This window comes from Schistocerca piceifrons, chromosome 3 (assembly GCF_021461385.2).
Source record: "Schistocerca piceifrons isolate TAMUIC-IGC-003096 chromosome 3, iqSchPice1.1, whole genome shotgun sequence".
NCBI classification, from domain to species: domain Eukaryota; kingdom Metazoa; phylum Arthropoda; class Insecta; order Orthoptera; family Acrididae; genus Schistocerca; species Schistocerca piceifrons.
The window spans coordinates 90,485,954-90,503,236 of NC_060140.1; the positions used below are offsets into that span (position 1 = coordinate 90,485,954).

Genomic DNA, 17,283 nt, shown 5'->3' on the forward strand with positions numbered 1-17,283 from the left:
AAAATCAGTCAGAGCTACGATTTGATTTAGAAAAGTCTGGCATGCCGCAAAGCAAAATGAATTTCTACCCACTGAAATTTCAGGTGTACGGCAACTGCGGCGGGAATAACTCATAGTCTTGAGACGTATGCAATTCCTTCCCAGATGCATAGAAACCCATATGCCTAAACGGGTCTGCATACCAAAAAAGTTACTGACCAGCTGATACTGATTCAAATATTACGCCCAGCGCGCTTAACACAACAATGGCAATTGGAAACTAAATTGTCAGTAGACAAAGGCTATTTTTACTGCAGGGTTCAGCTTAACCAGCTGTGGGTGCATGGCAGCTGTGGTTGCTTGATTGTCGATACTCACTATGCAACCAAACTGAAGAACCTTACTGTAGTTGTTGCTACTGTTGTTGTTATTGCACTCTTCTTTTTTTGTTCTTCTCTATCCTTTCTTCCAACGTTTAAGCCTGTTTCCTTCAATATGCCTCAGTCTATCTTGAGATTGTCACTTTATCTGTTCCTTGAAAGGATTATGTTTCTTGCAAATGCTGCTGATTTATTTCTTACGATTTGCATAGTTTTTCGTACATCCTTCCTGTCTGTCTTCGACCCACTCATGCTTTCTCTCATGTATTCACTCGTTAGTGAAGTTCTCTTAACATTCCTTTCTAACGCTTTTACTTCTCTCTCTGTCCGTCAGTGTCTTCTCAGCGGCTGCAATCCTCCGCAAGGATTTCCAATTTTATGCGTTTCAAAAGTCTTCTAGATTTTGACGCTTCAGATACTGTCTCAGCTGTGTATATCATAACTGGTCTCACTATTCTTTTGTATATTCTTTTTTAAATCACGTCTTTTCCTGTATGTTTGTTTTTCCAAATTGTATCTTTTAAACACCCATACGCGTGGTTTTCTTTGGCTACGTGATCTCTAACTTCGTTTTAAATATTTCCACTACTGCACAATTCAATACCAAGGTATTTAAATGTCCTTACCTGTTGAATAATTCCTCATTTTCTTCGGGTATGCATTTAACTAGCTGCATAGATATGATCGCACTTTCGGTGTTTTGAGCAGACATCATAATCAAGATTTTGGCTCCCGCATTAAATGCATGTAAAATTTCTGCAGGTTATCTTCATTGCTTGCAGGCATAACTGCGTCTTCAGCGTAACAAATGACTTCTGTTTCTTCATTTACTTTGTATAACCATTAGCAACTAATACCTTTCTGTCACCACGTCCATGAATATATTAAAAAGTTGCGCATGTACCGTTAGTTAAACTCGAACTGTTCTTGTCCTGAATGCAGCTGTTGGAATAAATGTCTTCAGTTTTTTAATTCCGGTGGAAGGAATGCTGGAATTGTTGAGGAGATTTACCAAGGAATAGAAAAGCATCTGAAAGCACTCAACAGAGGGAAGTCCACTGGACCTGACGGGATACCAATTCGATTCTACATAGAGTACGCCACAGAACTTGCCTCCCTTCTAACAGCCGTGTACCGCAAGTCTCTCGAGGAACGGAAGGTTCCAAATGACTGGAATAGAGCACAGGTAGTTCCAGTTTTCAAGAAGGGTCATCGAGCAGATGCGCAAAACTATAGGCGTATATCTCTGACATCGATCTTTTGTAGAATTTTAGAACATAGTTTTTGCTCGCGTATCGTGTCATTTCTGGAAACCCAGAATCTACTCTGTAGGAATCAACATGGATTCCGGAAACAGCGATCGTGTGAGACCCAACTCGCTTTATTTGTTCATGAGACCCAGAAAATATTAGATACAGTCTCCCGGGTAGATGCCATTTTCCTTGACAACCGAAAGGCGTTCGATACAGTTCCGCACTGTCGCCTGATAAGCAAGGTAAGAGCCTACTGAATATCAGACCAGTGTGGCTGGATTGAAGAGTTTTTAGCAAACAGAACACAGCATGTTGTTCTCAATGGAGAGACGTCTACAGACGTTAAAGTAACCTCTGGCGTGCCACAGGGGAGTGTTATGGGACCATTGCTTTTCACAATATATATAAATGACCTAGTAGATAGTGTCGGAGGTTCCATGCAGCTTTTCGCTGATGATGCTATAGTATACAGAGAAGGTGCAGCATTAGAATCTTGCAGCGAAATGCAGGAAGATCTGCAGCAGATAGGCACTTGGTGCAGGGAGTGGCAACTGACCCTTAACATAGACAAATGTAATCTATTGCGAATACATAGACATAAGGATCCTTTATTGTATGATTATATGATAGCGTAACAAACACTGGTAGTAGTTACTTCTGTATATCTGGGAGTATGCGTGCGGAACGATTTGAAGTGGAATGATCATATAAAATTAATTGTTGGTAAAGCGGGTGCCAGGTTGAGATTCATTGGGAGAGTCCTTAGAAAATCTAGTCCATCAACAAAGAAGGTGACTTACAAAACACTCTTTCGACCTATACTTGAGCATTGAGCATCAGTGTGGGATCCGTACCAGATCGGATTGACGGAGGAGATAGAGAAGATACAAAGAAGAGCGGTGCGTTTCGTCACGGGGTTATTTGGTAAGCGTGATAGTGTTACGGAGATGTTTAGCAAACTCAAGTGGCAGATTCTGCAAGAGAGGCGCTCTGCATCGCGGTGTAGCTTACTGTCCAGATTTCGAGAGGGTGCGTTTCTGGATGAGGTATCGAATATATTGCTTCCCCCTACTTATACGTCCCGAGGAGATCACGAATGTAAAATCAGAGAGATTCGAGCGCGCGCGGAGCCTTTCCGGCAGTCGTCTTTCGCGCGAACCGTACGCGACTGGAACAGGAAAGGGAGGTAACGACAGTGGCACGTAAAGTGCCCTCCGCAACACACCGTTGGGTTGCTGGCGGAGTATAAATGTAGATTTAGATGTAGATGTATCACATCTGTTACCCGATTCCTGTCGAGAGCCTTGTGTATGTCAATAAAACAAAAGTTCTGTATCTCATTTAATTCTTTCGTCTTACATCGGATTATTCTCCAAACTTGCTTCTGTAGTGCGCAGAAGTCATGTTTTATATTTTTACAAAGGATTTCTCACTGCTCTTAAAACGACTCACTAGCTATTTAGTCTCATTACGAAGCCTTTTGAAATGTTCAAAAGATTTTTGTGTTTTGAGTGTTTAGTTTTAAAGATCAAATTTAAAAATGCCAAAAAGTCGCAAATAGTATGACGTATGATATCTTCACAGCGGGGAAACAATTCCAGGAATTGTCTTAAGCTGTTTAGGGAAACCACGGAAAAACAAAATCTCGAAATACGCAGTGGGAATTGAACCGCCGGCCTACTGAATGTTACCACCAAGCGGCTTTTCTCCGTTAGGTCATCGTCGATGACATAATGGCCAGATCTTTGTAAGATAAATAAAGCAATAAAGAAATAGAAAGACAGTGATAAATAAAGAACCACACCAGCTGTTAAACGATCCTTTATTGGAACGACCGATTTCGCAGCTTCATAGCTGCAGCGTCAGGTGTACATCTGAGTAGAAGAATGGGGGGAAAATAAAATACATAATATTGTCTACACACAAGTTAAAATAGGACTATCGGTGTTAAATCGGTGATCCAACATTCTTGGTCAACTTTCGATGTCTGGGGCCCGCAGCGCAAAATATATCCTCTAATGATATTATTATTATAAATAGCAGTCAGCTACGCTACTCTTTAAATTGCTTTTTTATAAATTACTCTGATTCCATTTCTGTATACTCTAATTTTTTCGCAATAATTTTGTTATTGTCTATGGTTTGTGGTATTTTCTTGGTGTTATGTGTTTGTTGCATGCTATTCCTGTTGTAATCGCTGTTACTATGGATATGTATTATTTAGTGTCTCTGATTTATTACTTAACCCGTTTCCTTGCTTTATTATGTGAATAAAGGTATCTCAGTACTTTTTGTATGTTGTGTCAGTTTGTTCATTAACTAGATTTTGTGGTGTTACTGTATGCACATCCTCAAGTGTGTTGTTGATTGGTCCCTTTTGCGTAATATGGAGGATTTATAGTACTTCGTTTATGGGTTTTACACCATGTATTTTTGTTTGTAGATCTTGAAAAAATGTGGTGTGTCTTTATATCTATTACAGAAAAACAAAACAAAAGATAAAAATCTTAATTAAAATTTAAAAAATTCCTGGCAATCGCATAATTAGAACTAAACCTATAAAAATAACAATTAAACAACCAAGTTTCCACATATCACTTAATTATAATGGCAACTATGAAAAACATATAATATTGCTGACCTGTCGTCATCCAAGCAGTCAAGAGAAAAGTAGCATACATAAAAACCGACCAAAGCCAGATATACGTCTCTAACGTACATGTAAGGAGAAAACAATAAATCTGAAAAACTGCAGGAAATGGCAGCAAAGATATTACATGTAAGGTAGAAACACCAAATGAATGGTTATAACTTTTCAGACCTCAGTTACAGTACATTATATAAAAACCGCCACTTACTTAAGTATTCACAGAGCACCTGATGATGATGTCAGTATCTGAAATGGGCTCATCGTGAATGATTTATAACATAAAAACCATTTAAAGAAGTGTAACTGGCTGATATTTAAAATCATTCTTGGTCAAATCAAAAGAAAACGGCCGTCGAAGGACCGGTACTCAAGTAACAAAACAGACAGAACGATGGAGTCAACCACGACAGATAGTAGGGGATGCTACAATAAAAAAAGTCAAGCGAAACGATAGGACCTAAAATTCAAAATTTGAAAATATGAAATTAAATTTAGCAGGTAATAATATGGGAATATAATCAGATAATTTCACCGCTGGCTAAGGATCATGAAGCAGGATAGACTCCTGTGGCAGTAGCATACGGTGGTAATGAGGCAGAAAAACCACAATGAAACAGGAAACCTACCTTGAAAATAGACATTAATAAGCAATGAAGACAGGTTGGGGGCGACACAGGAGTGGAGAAACAAACGATGCTGAAAAATGAAAGAAGGACGATAGTAAGGAACTTACCAGAATGTGAAATTTCGTAATCACGCAAGCCTGGAACATAAAATATTCTTGATAGAAAATAAAAGACACTAGATCTAGCACATAATCAGCAGCTTACTATAAGGAAAACTTTGATTTAAAGAGGGTAAGAGATGTAAAGGGGATCTCAAGAAGAGAGGGGTTTGCGTTGAAGATCGATAGATAAAAGATATTAAACATTAACGAAATCAACAAAATTTTGGAAAGTCGAATTATAAACCGTAACGATATTTTTAGGAAGAATAAAAACAGAAGACAGATGACAGGGGAGATGGTTGTGGAAGAATTTCCCTTCACCGAGTCTGTATGACTGTGAGTGTCGATATCGATATACCGAGGAAAACCTGTCGCTAACATACGTCGATATTTTTTAAGAAAAAGTATCGAGATATAGATATTTTATTAACAGACCAAGTTCGCTCGGAGGTAGGAGGCCAAAGGGCACTGACAGTGAGGTCAGTAAGACGAAACATTTCGCTCTGGGTGAGGCGGCGGGGCGACTGATGTGCCGGCAGTTGACGGCTGGTACAAGTTCGCCAGTTAACAGTCACCGGGTCTGAGTGGAGCAGCGATATCAGGAAGAGACTCCCAGGCGGGGTCCTGGATTGCGAACCATCATTACCTCAGCTACGGACGTTTGGGGTGCGAGAGAAGGAGCGTGTTGTGTGCTCCAGCGGTGGACCGGGCCTGCCGGCGGGCGAAGGCCCTGCTCTGTTCTCAAGTTGTGTGTCAGCTCCAGCCTGTCGTCCTTCCTGCATCATTCCACGAATATGTCTGGCGAGCTTCCGATTTGGTTTATCGGATGCGAGTGAGCCGAGCGTTCGCTGTAACCATAGCTATAATTGCCATTTCCTGCACCAGTACTGTGACTGTTTATTTCCGTATTTTCTATTTGTGCGAAGTGTAAGTCCGGCTCCATATCAGATTTATGATTATTGATCCCGCCTCTCTCTTTAGACAGGAAAGTTGCGTGTGCGCTCCTATAAAACTACTGAATTTCTTTCTTTATTTAACGCTGCAATGTGAGTGTTATGCGCGAAGTTCGGTCTCAACTTTCTAGTTGATTGCTATAGGGCGTCAGATTTGTGGCGGAGAGCATTTATACGAGGGTTGGAACTTAAATAGTGGCAACTATTTATTCACAACCGATGCATGTTTAGACCTGTTGCTGTCCTACAAAGTAGTCACCAGCGTTGTGTACTACCCGTTGCCAGCGACGTGGAAGCCGTAGTATACCGTTAGCAGAGCCTGTTCTGTTTATGGTGCGAATGGGGCGGTCTACTGCCTGTCGAATCTCTGGAACAGTTCTGAGGCGAATGCCACGAAGTGGTTCCTTCATCTTCGGAATCAAATCAAAGTCACAAGGACCTAAGAGGGATGGAAATGGCACAAACACTCACAATAAGAAATTATTTGTCATCAAAAGCGCAATTTGTTTTAAAAAGGCTCTTACGGTGGAAGGGTGGCAACTTTATAAAAATGACTATTTATATAAAACCCATGTAATTCAGACTTACATACAGTGTACAACATGCTCTACATTACAAATATAGCGCCTCGCAAGATGATAGGCAAAATAAAAACATATTTCAGGCATTCAGTCTTTACCTTAAGGGGCTCCGGAACGGATGGATTATCTTCATCCTCTGCAAACTCCTCCTCCAGCTTCCTCTTGTTCCTCCTCCTGTTTACTCTTGCCTGTATTTCTAGACTCTTTACAGCCCTGTCTACAGCCCGAAGGCGTTCCTTGTCTAAAGCAAGCATCGCTCGTACCATGTTAGAACCTATCTTCATTCCCATATTTCTAAATACAATGTTCCAAAAGGTGGTCATGTATGAACACTTATCACATTTCAGTTGTATTTCACTAGCAAGTCCTACGTGCTTTATTATGGAGAGTTCCAGACCAACTTCACTACAATGAATACATCTTACACAGTTTGAAAAAATTCCTTTGAGAACCGACATATCAAATATTTCATTCACATCCGATTCGCCCATAAAACATTCATAGTTTTCACTCATTGAACCAAGCTTCTTCTGTGAAGTATTTTCTTTCCCACTTTGACTGCTATGGGCAGGTGTACTTGAGAGGTTAGGTTCACTCACTTGGTTATCGTCTTTATTGTTTACAGTAATAACACATACCTTTGGCTTTCCAACATTTCTCCTTTTCTTAAAAGCCTTCAGAGGATTTCTAATAACTTTACTTTTACTCATTATTATACTTCAACAAAACAGAGACTCAAGAAACACAATTAATTACGAATATTTTCGAGATAACGACAGAGTAAATAAACATGAAACAATCGACAATCACACCAGCGATATATACTGAACCATCACAGGTTAACCACAACACATACTTTATCTCACATCACTAAAATGTACCTGATGAACACGGACGTTAATAATAACACCATTTGACAGCAGTTTTAACAGCGCCACAGTGTGTCACGCCCATGTAGAACACATTTCAAAAAAAATTTAAAAATAGTTGTAGTCTTCGGAATTGAATAAATTATTTATCTATTAAAAGGTAATAGTCTGCAGATTCAGAAAACGCAAAAAAGTAAAAATTGAACTTTTCATGATTTTGAGCCTTTCCGGAGCCCCTTAATTCTATAAATTCATTAATACCGAATCCGACAAACATGACAGAAGCAGCCGATTGACGGAGGGGAGGGTGTTTACTAAATAACCCGAACCGCAGATTTCTCTAAATCTCCCCAATACCACAAGGGAAAAACGGACCACCCAATTCACAAATAACACCTTCCCGCGGGTGGGCAAACGGAGAAGAATGGTGGGACGACCCCAAAACAAAGTGGCTGATGACCTCACCAAGTAAAGAAATAGACTTTAACAAGTAAATGAAACAACATATCTCCAACCACTTCTAATAAACTGCGATTTCTGGCGAAGACCTGGCGCAGCAACCCCAACTCTCTCCCGAACCGTCCGCTGCCAGCCGCTTCAACGGACGCAGGAGGGCGCGCCGATCTCCCGTCTCACGGCGTCGCAGCTCGCACCGGCCAGCTCGATATCGTGGCTTCGCTCCTGTTGCCCTCGTGTGAATCGCGAAGCCACTACCGCTTCCTATACGGCGCTGGACTCATGTGGGGACCTCACATGCGCCGACGCTCAAGACGGGCAAGTCATCTGGTGTCTCAGTGCCCGACCGACCAACCGATCGATCCAACCGCCAAAGACCGTTGCCCGAGCAACTCGAGCAGACTGGCGGCCTAACGCGCAGACTCAGACGCAGGAACTCAGCCCCGACGGAGCGACCACTAGCTGAGTTCTGTTACTTGTGGAGTGGCAAGACTCTCATTTTCTGGCTTTAAACTTCATCCAAAGGACAGACATACTAGCACTCCGACGACAGACAGACACTAACGGCCGCGCAAACGCAAACTAGAGACAGACCAGCAACTGATGACGCGAGACTGACCTAGGCTTACTCCGACTGACTAGACTCGACCGAGTGACAGACTGACCGACTACCGAGCTCATAGTGCCCCTTAAACGCAGGTAAACAGGCAACCTTTCCCCTTTCCCACCAGAGGGAGACACCAAAGCTGCGATTGCCACAGCGGCGCCACCGCCAGAAACGGAAGGCGACTGCTTTACACTACGCGCTCCGGCGTGCTCTTCAAAACAGCAAATTTTTGGTGGGAGTTGGGTGAAATCTGCCTGGTTGGCAGACAGGCGCAGCGTCCGAAAGAGCAGCCAAGTCCGCGCTCGACCGAACGACGAGCGGGGTGCAGGTGGCCCTACACCACTTAATATTTACGAGCCCACGATGCCTCGCCAAGATAGGGTTGTGGTATCGATAGTAACGATGCCACATAGCTTCTCAAGTTGGCACTACGAGAGACACAGACGACAGCGCCCTCTAGCCGGTGCTGTCGAGGTCTACGAGCTCCACGACTGCTTCTGCTCCATTTCATTAGGTGCAACCAGCCAGGACATTTCACTTAAACTTCGCACCACCTTGCAAGTTATGTATTCTGATCCAACCCACGCGCCGCCTTCCAGGCGGGATACAAAAAAGGTTGTGTAGCCCATCGATGTATTTGTCTTAATCATTGCGTACCTACTGCAGCTTATATTTTAATTATTTTTTATTTGCTGGTTAAGTGTTAACCAGTTACTTTTACAATTGAGTAATTACTAAATTTATTTACTTAGATGTGTTTATGCAAGTGTGGCTAGGCCAGCTGAATGGATATTAATCTTACTCCTTGTATATACTGTTGGTTTTTTCACTGGCCGAACACTAGGAGATTTAGGGTCTGTTAATATCATGAATGCTTTCATTGACTATTTGTGCCATTCTGAGCACAATATTTAAAATCGATTTTATGTGGTTATTTCTCTCATGTGCCTTCGCGCTCCTTCGCTGTCCGGCGGTATACTTGCGGAGTGTACTTCTATTTTGGACTGTGACTCTTATTCACTTTCGCGAAAGAATTTTTAGCTCTTTCATTGTACTGCCATGGTTTTTAATGTTGTATTTTACCTGTTCACTATTAAGCGATCGTAAATTATTCTGTTGCTTAGTAGTCAGCACCAGTTGAGATGTTTTTCCAATAGATGTTTAATAAATGCCGCGCGGGATTAGCCGAGCGGTCTAGGGCGCTGCTGTCATGGACTGTGCGGCTGATCACGGCGGAGGTTCGAGTCCTCTGTCGGGCATGGGTGTGTGTGTGTTTGTCCTTACGATAATTTAGGTTAAGTTGTGTGTAAGCTTAGGGACTGATGACCTTAGCAGTTAAGTCCAATAAGATTTGACACACATTTGAAGATTTTTGTTTAATAAATCTCAGTGTGTTCTGTCAAAATAAAGTTTACAACACGGAAGATGCGTAGTCTCCTCTTGGCCCTATCCCCCCTACGACAGACAGCCTGACGTGGGTGTTGCAATAAAGTAAGTAACTATATTTATTTTCCTCCATTCTTTCTCTTCTCTGATATGTCCTTTACATCCTCATCGTCTTTAACTGAAAGTTTCCATTGTTCTATACCTACGATTACGCGCTGTATCTACAGAGTTGCCCTTTGCCAACACTACAGTTCGGTAATATCTGTACAGTACACAAATCCCGTAGTGAATGGCACTATTACTGGTAGTACTGGTGGCATTGGTAGGGAAAGAAACATAAATGAATGTGTAAGAGAGGAACTGCGAGCCGACGACTTCCCTTGGTTGCTTATTTATTTTGTATCTTTACGGAATATAAATTTCATTTTATAATTAATAAGAATTAGGTGATGGCATAACTTCTGCGCTTTTTGTGTAACCAAGGCAGTTACTTTGATACAAGTAAAGTTTCCATGCACAAACCTAAAAAAAACTGTTTAACTGCACTTTTTCTGTACTCAGTAGGACGTTCTTAATCAGAGGTGAGAATTTCCTGTTACTAATAAGTGTGTAAGCTCTTTGTGAACAGCAGAAACATGTTTTTATAAAAGCTGGATGAAGTATTGAAGCGATGTCGTCTTTTTTGTTTTGTTTTAAATGTTGCCTTTGTTAGGAAATTGTTTTCTTGCTCTGTATGATAAATCTGAATCTTTTTTATTTTTAATACGTCCCTCTTTTTCATGTTACAAACAAGATTATTTGAATAAAAGATGAATTAAGCATTAATTTCAATTGTTCTATAAATACTGTTTATTTTTAAGTAACATACAGGAGGATAAATCTGTAGAAGAAGAATATTGCGTAGGTTATGCGGTCCTCTATATACCCCCATTTTCTTCTACACAGTTCAACAGTCCCGTTTGCTAGGAGAGTCTAGTTAAGACACCGATCACATACTCAAACAAACGGATCAAATGAGGTAACGTCCGTAGGGCTACTAGGAAAACCGTCGGAGGCTATGATTACGTAAGATAGTCTATGGTAGCCTGCAGTAGTTTTCGGACACTACCTGTATTTAATGTCCCTTTTCTATGAAGAACTATTAGAGTTCATCATTTTTACATTAATCAGCTATATAAGGAAGTCACTCACGTTTATCTTTCCCGAGATATCTTGGCATTTACTGCCCCTGTCGTGCTCCCGTTGTGTTCCTTGTTGCCTGGTCAGTGCACTCTGGGCTGACCAGTCGGTTCTTTGGCCCTGCGCGCTCAGTGTTCTCCTGTGCTTGTTTCGCCTACGTGACTACTGAGTTTCACATCCTGGTAAGTTTCTTAATATCGTCCCTCTTCCAGTTTTCACCATCTTTTGGTTAGTCTGTTTCTCTATTTCCGTTCATTGTCTATTAATGCTTTGTTTTTATTTCATGCCACCGTATGCTATTGTCACGAGAGTCTATTCTGCTTTATATTGCTCTCCCCAAGGTGAGATTATCTAATTATATCCCCATTTTATTAATTGCCTTCATCTTAATTGCACATTTTCAAACTTTAAATTTTAGACCCTATCAGTTCTCTTAACGCTTTTTATTGTATGATCCATTACTACCTGAAGTCGAATACTCCATCGTTCTGCCGATTTTGGTGTCTAACTACCATTTCTTCGACGGACGCTTTAGTTTGATATGGCTAAGAATGTTGGGTCGTTCATTTAACTCTGCTCTTGATTTTGTCTGAACTGAATGTACATACTTTTATATTATTTACTACATCTTTCTATAAACTGGGGTATAGAAAATATTGATTACTTTTCTCCATTTTTCTACCCATACCCATGGTTAAGAAAGCAACTACAAGGTGCGAACCCGATCGTTTCAAGGAAGACTCAGCGTTTACGGTTCTTGATTTGTGAAATATTTCCACGGATGTGGCTGCCGGGAGTATAATGTGTTTTGAAATAACAAGACGTCTCAAAAGATGAGTTCCTTAGATTTAATATGGGCTACAAGGTACATAGATACCCTATGTTAACATTACAGTATGGGCTGAATCACGTATCGGAGAATCCAGTTTATGGACTTATTAGCTCTTTAAAAAAAGCAAGTGTTAAACATTTAGATTTACAGGATTTCTGTACTTAAAATATGAAGCAGTGAAGCACTTATATAGTTTTTAGCCGTTTCATGTAAAATATTGTTTGCTACAAGTACATACTTTGCTACATCAGTCTTACATGTACAATGTGGGTGCAGTACAAGTTGTTTTTCCACTTATCGCGATTTAAATAAGGCACAGGAAGCAGCGAACAGTAAAATGCCGTAAACGTAAGCTTTTTGATAACACGTAAATATCACTATCAACGCTCCTTTTCCAAACAGGGGCAGTAATTAAAATATAAAATTGTCTTTGCAACAAAATCAAAGCGAAAAGTAGCATAGCACTGATATGGGAGAGAATATGTTCCACATTTCTGCGGAACATCAGTAAATTACTCGCATTTATTAATCAAGCAAATTATATCGGTCGCTTCGATGCAGGCTAACTGTAGCGGAACGCACTGGGACGTCAGAAACGTTATTAATTCTGGTGTGCGGTACCGCCTGTGATGTTCTGCCTCAAATTATGTGCGATATCCATTAGTGAAGTATTGATCGTCATTCCATGAACAGGATTTCCCGTAGATCATAACTGGGTGCCCTCCGTAGTAGTATCAGGAAGTGTGTGTGTGTGTGTGTGTGTGTGTGTGTGTGTGTGTGTGTGTGCGTGTGTTTTAACATTCGAAAATGGTCACAAAATTTTTCATGGTTGTTTTTACCTGCGACTACGTTCTTTTAATGCTGCTGAGGCAATAAATGAAGATTATCCTTGCGTATCGCTATCACATTACCCTGTCGGACCGAGAACGAAAAATGCAGTACAGGAATTCTGGCGAAATAACGCAATCCTTACGGCACACAATTCATCAACCAGCAGTTTCACACCAGTATTACCAAAACTACGGCCATTTGCTTTTATGACGCTCTAGTGGTCTTATACAATAGATAACATTCAGTCAGAGGCACTGGACACTTTTATGTGGTACTGGTTCCAAAGCTGCTTAGTCTTCAAATTGCATTGATATTTACTGTTAAGGTAGTAATAAGTGACGGCGATCCATTCAACTCGAGTTGCGGACATTTACGAAGAAGATTACGTTTTTCTCTGCAGGTCTCCAAAGAATCATGTGGTTGTCTGAAATAACAATAACAACAATAACGACGTTCACCAAGCACGATAAAAACTTGTAACGGCCAAAGGTGGTAAATCTATACCCGAAATTACCAACCAATTTACTCATAAATTCTTCTTACTATACTGTACTGGCATGTCAAATTTCTTTCTTTCTTCCTACAAAGTACTTTGTGCGACAACCTCTCGACAGTCTCCAAGATATGTGGCCTATGAGATCTATTGCTAATCTCGTCTGACCAACCTTTAATGCTCAGATTACTTCGTTATGCAACGGAATTTTCGTTAGGTAATACTACTATTGACGTTATCTTTCGTTACAGCACGAATACTGTTACAAAAGTACATTTCACAACACGAAAACAACGCATTTCAGACAACTGACTGTTTCACTACCAACGGCCTTGCCGCCGTGGTAACACCGGTTCCCGTCAGATCACCGAAGTTAAGCGCAGTCGGGCTGGGCCAGCACTTGGATGGGTGATCAGCCGGTCTGCCGAGCGCTGTTGGCAAGTGGGGTGCACTCAGCCCTTGTGAGGCAAACTGAGGAGCTACTTGATTGAGAAGTAGCGGCTCCGGTCTCGGAGAGAGCGGTGTGCTGACCACATGCCCCTCCATATCCGCATCCAGTGACGCCTGCGGGGTGAGGATGACACGGCGACCAGTCAGTACCTTTGGGCCTTCATGGCCTGTGCGGGAGGAGCTTAGTTTTAATTTAGTTTAGACTGTTTCATTATGCACAAGAGTGTACCCTATTTTTAAATTTTCCGGCATGTTAAAACTTTCTATAGGACCGCTACTCGAAGTTGGAACTCCGTTTTTCAAACTGAACTATCGAGGTACGTCTTCGATTAGTCCAAGCAGAACGGCATACAGAAAAGCTTCTATAAACTTGGAAAAGTATGAGAGAAGTGCTAGCGGAATTGAAGATGTGATTAGGAGGCGTATAGCAGGCTTGGATAGTGGATAGTATAAGACCCCCCCCCCCCCTCCCCCCCCCCCCCCTTCCTCCTACTAAACCTCCGAGACTTACAGAGATTAAGACAATCCGTCCTTGCATTGCATTAGTGAGTCATCGCGTAAGATTTACTCCCACTGGTCTTGCCGCGAACTTCTCGTACTTAATGTCCGTCGCAAGAGCAGCATCAGCGCCATCGGATTCTCTTGAAAATTATGTAACTTTTAAGTGATGTGGAAAGGTACGATAGGCTACAATCCGATCTTTATCAAAGTCGGAAACGTGATGGCACGCATTTCTCCTGCTTACACGAGGCATCACACCAACGTTTCACCAGGCACCGCCGTTCAACTGCTGTTTGTGTATGAGAAATCGGTTGGAAACTTTCCCCATGTGAGCACGTTGTAGGTGTCGCCACCGACACCAACCTTGCGTGACTGCTCTGAGAAGCATATCACAGCATCTTCTTACTGTCGGTTAAATTTCGCGTCTGTAGCACGTCATCTTCGTGGTGTAGCAATTTTAATGGTCAGTAGTGTATAACTTCGTCTGGTACGAAATGTTGAACTCTCATGAATGTTCAGTCAGAATCGTCGTTTTGTGTGGCATCGTGGAAATGTAAATTTCCGTCAGTATTTCCTCTGTGACAAACCATCATTTTGTTTATCACTAAGAAAAAGTGAGCCCTTATGTTTCACACATATTTCTTTTCTGGGAAAACCATTACTGTATCTTTCATTTTCATTTGTGGCAACATTGCTTATCTTATTACCGTTTTTATTTCCATGGTCCTTTGGTTTCTACCTTACGCCCTTCCAGCCGCTCCTTTTGATTGATTTCTTTGGCAAAACAGCCAGCTGACATGAAGCCTTCAACATATTCCCAGGTTTCTTTATATGACTCTAGATATTGTGTGCCTTTCTCTTAGTGACAGTCTCGTGTAACGTACTTTCAAATAACGGTCTTCATTAAGAATATTTCTACTTTTATTCCCATGGTTACTTGTATTGTGTATTTTTCTCTTAGTAGCAATTTTCGGAAACTGTTTTTATATGGAGAACTTTTTTTGTTACAATTTCCAATATTGAAGCTAACTTCCCATACATTCTTTCAGCAAGGATATCAGTGCCTGTGGAAGTAATCCAAAATTCTGTACTGACTCTGTTCTATTAGACAATGCGGTCTGCCCCCGGTAGCTGCGTGGTCAGCGCGACGGAATGTCAATCATAAGGGCCCGGGTTCGATTTCCGGCTGGGTCGGAGATTTTCTCCGCTCACGGACTGGGTGTTGTCCTAATCATCATCATTTCATCCCCATCGGCGCGCAAGTTGCCAAAGTGGCGTCAAATCGAAAGACTTGCACCCGGCGAACGGTGTACCCGACGGGATGCCCTAGTCACACGACATTTACATTTATTAGACAATGCTGGCTCAGTTTCATCGGATTCTTTGTTTAAAATGCAGACTGACGTATTATGTTTTTCAATTTCATTTCTCACATCAAATTCCGTAACAGAATCTACTTCGACTGCCGGGGTCTTTTGGATTTGCTCATCCTTGACTAGGTTATAATTTACTTCAAAATTTAAATTTAAATTTACTGTAAAAGTTAGCGTTGAATGAGCCTGTTCATCCTGGTCTAACTTACGTTTTGCAGCAGAGACTGTCCCGTTATATTCCTCTATATCAGAGACTGTGCTACATTTCTTATCACTGACAGCAGCTTGCAAATTATTAACAGAATTTTCATTTCCCTTGATATTATTACTAGTTTCCACCAGAAATGTTTCACTTACACTACCGCATGAATGATCCGTTATTGAATTTAGTAGTTTTGTTACATCTACAGACTGCTCTGGCAAGTCCTTCATTCATTCATCGGTATCAGTGATGACAGCTATTATTTTGTCACTCTTATTGTTAGTATTCTTACCAGAACCGTCCTTGCTGTCAACTTTTTTAGTATTGTCGGTATTACTATTGATGTCCCTATGATACAACATTACTTTACTCATTTCTCGTAACGTTCCTTCCATATTAAAGAAAGAACTTTCCCATTCTCTAATTTCATTTTCACCGTTCGCTATTGGCTTACTAGCTTCAGCTACCTTATTTGTCGCACACACAATACCTTCAACCATTCCCTGCTCCATTCCTATCACAACATTCACCACAATTTCTTGGTATTCTTCCGCATTTTCAAAGATACTTTCCAATATATTTTCCTCGTCACTATCCGTTAAATCATCACGAATCTTCCAGCCCCCGTACAGTCGTCTTCAAAATTATTATTAGTTTCTTCTGTTTCTCCACTTATCTTTATCCACCTATTTGCGAAAAACTCATCGGTAAATTCAGTTCTGGGTATCACAATTATGATCTTCTTCTGCATCTACATACTTTACCAACTTTTCACCATTCTTGACTCTTTCCTAGCCTTTGATATACAGCATTTATTCGTTCTTTAATAACCCCGGTATTTCCAACTCGTCACAGGACGTTGTCCATTTATGGAGTTCTTTTTGCAAATGATTGATTCAACCCCACATTTCAGTATTATCCTTACCGACCTCACGTAATTCATCTTTAGCATCCTCATTGATGCCCTCCTGGACAATACTGTTAACTTCTCCATGTATCCTTCTATTGCATCTTATTTCTAAGACAAAATATTCCGAAAATGGTTTCTCTTTCCACAAACGCCGGCTCACCGAAATCTTTAAAATCTGTGTTTCTCTCCATCTCCTCACATAATTCTAACATTCTTGTCTCGTTCCGCATAATTCTAATTGTCCTCAAGAAGAATATACACCGCGGTACCCAATCAGTGATCTGCAAACACCCTTACCGTCAACGGCCTTGCCGCAGTGATAATGCTGATCCCTGTCAGATCACTGAAGTGCTGTCGGGCTGGGCTAGCACTTAGATGGGTGAGCGTCAGGTCTGCCAAGCGCTGTTGGCACGTGGGGTTGGTCAGCCCTTGTGGGGCCAATTGAGGAGCTACTTGACTGGGAAGTAGCGGCTCCGGTCAATGGCCAATTCCATATACGCATCCAGTGACGCCTGTGATCTAAGGATGACATGGCGGTCGGTCGGAACCGTTGGGCCCTCATGGCCTGTTCGGATGAAGTTTAGTTTTTAGTTTTAAACATCCTTGGCGCTAATTTCAACCGCGACGTACTTTAGCCAAGTTTCCGCAATCTCCTGACGACATAGCTGTTC

General features: G+C 41.4%; 1 pseudogene; it reads left to right on the top strand.

Moving 5' to 3' along the window:
• The first annotated feature begins 13,498 nt into the window (after positions 1-13,498).
• Positions 13,499-13,616, top strand: LOC124790383 (annotated as a pseudogene).
• The last annotated feature ends 3,667 nt before the right edge of the window (positions 13,617-17,283 follow it).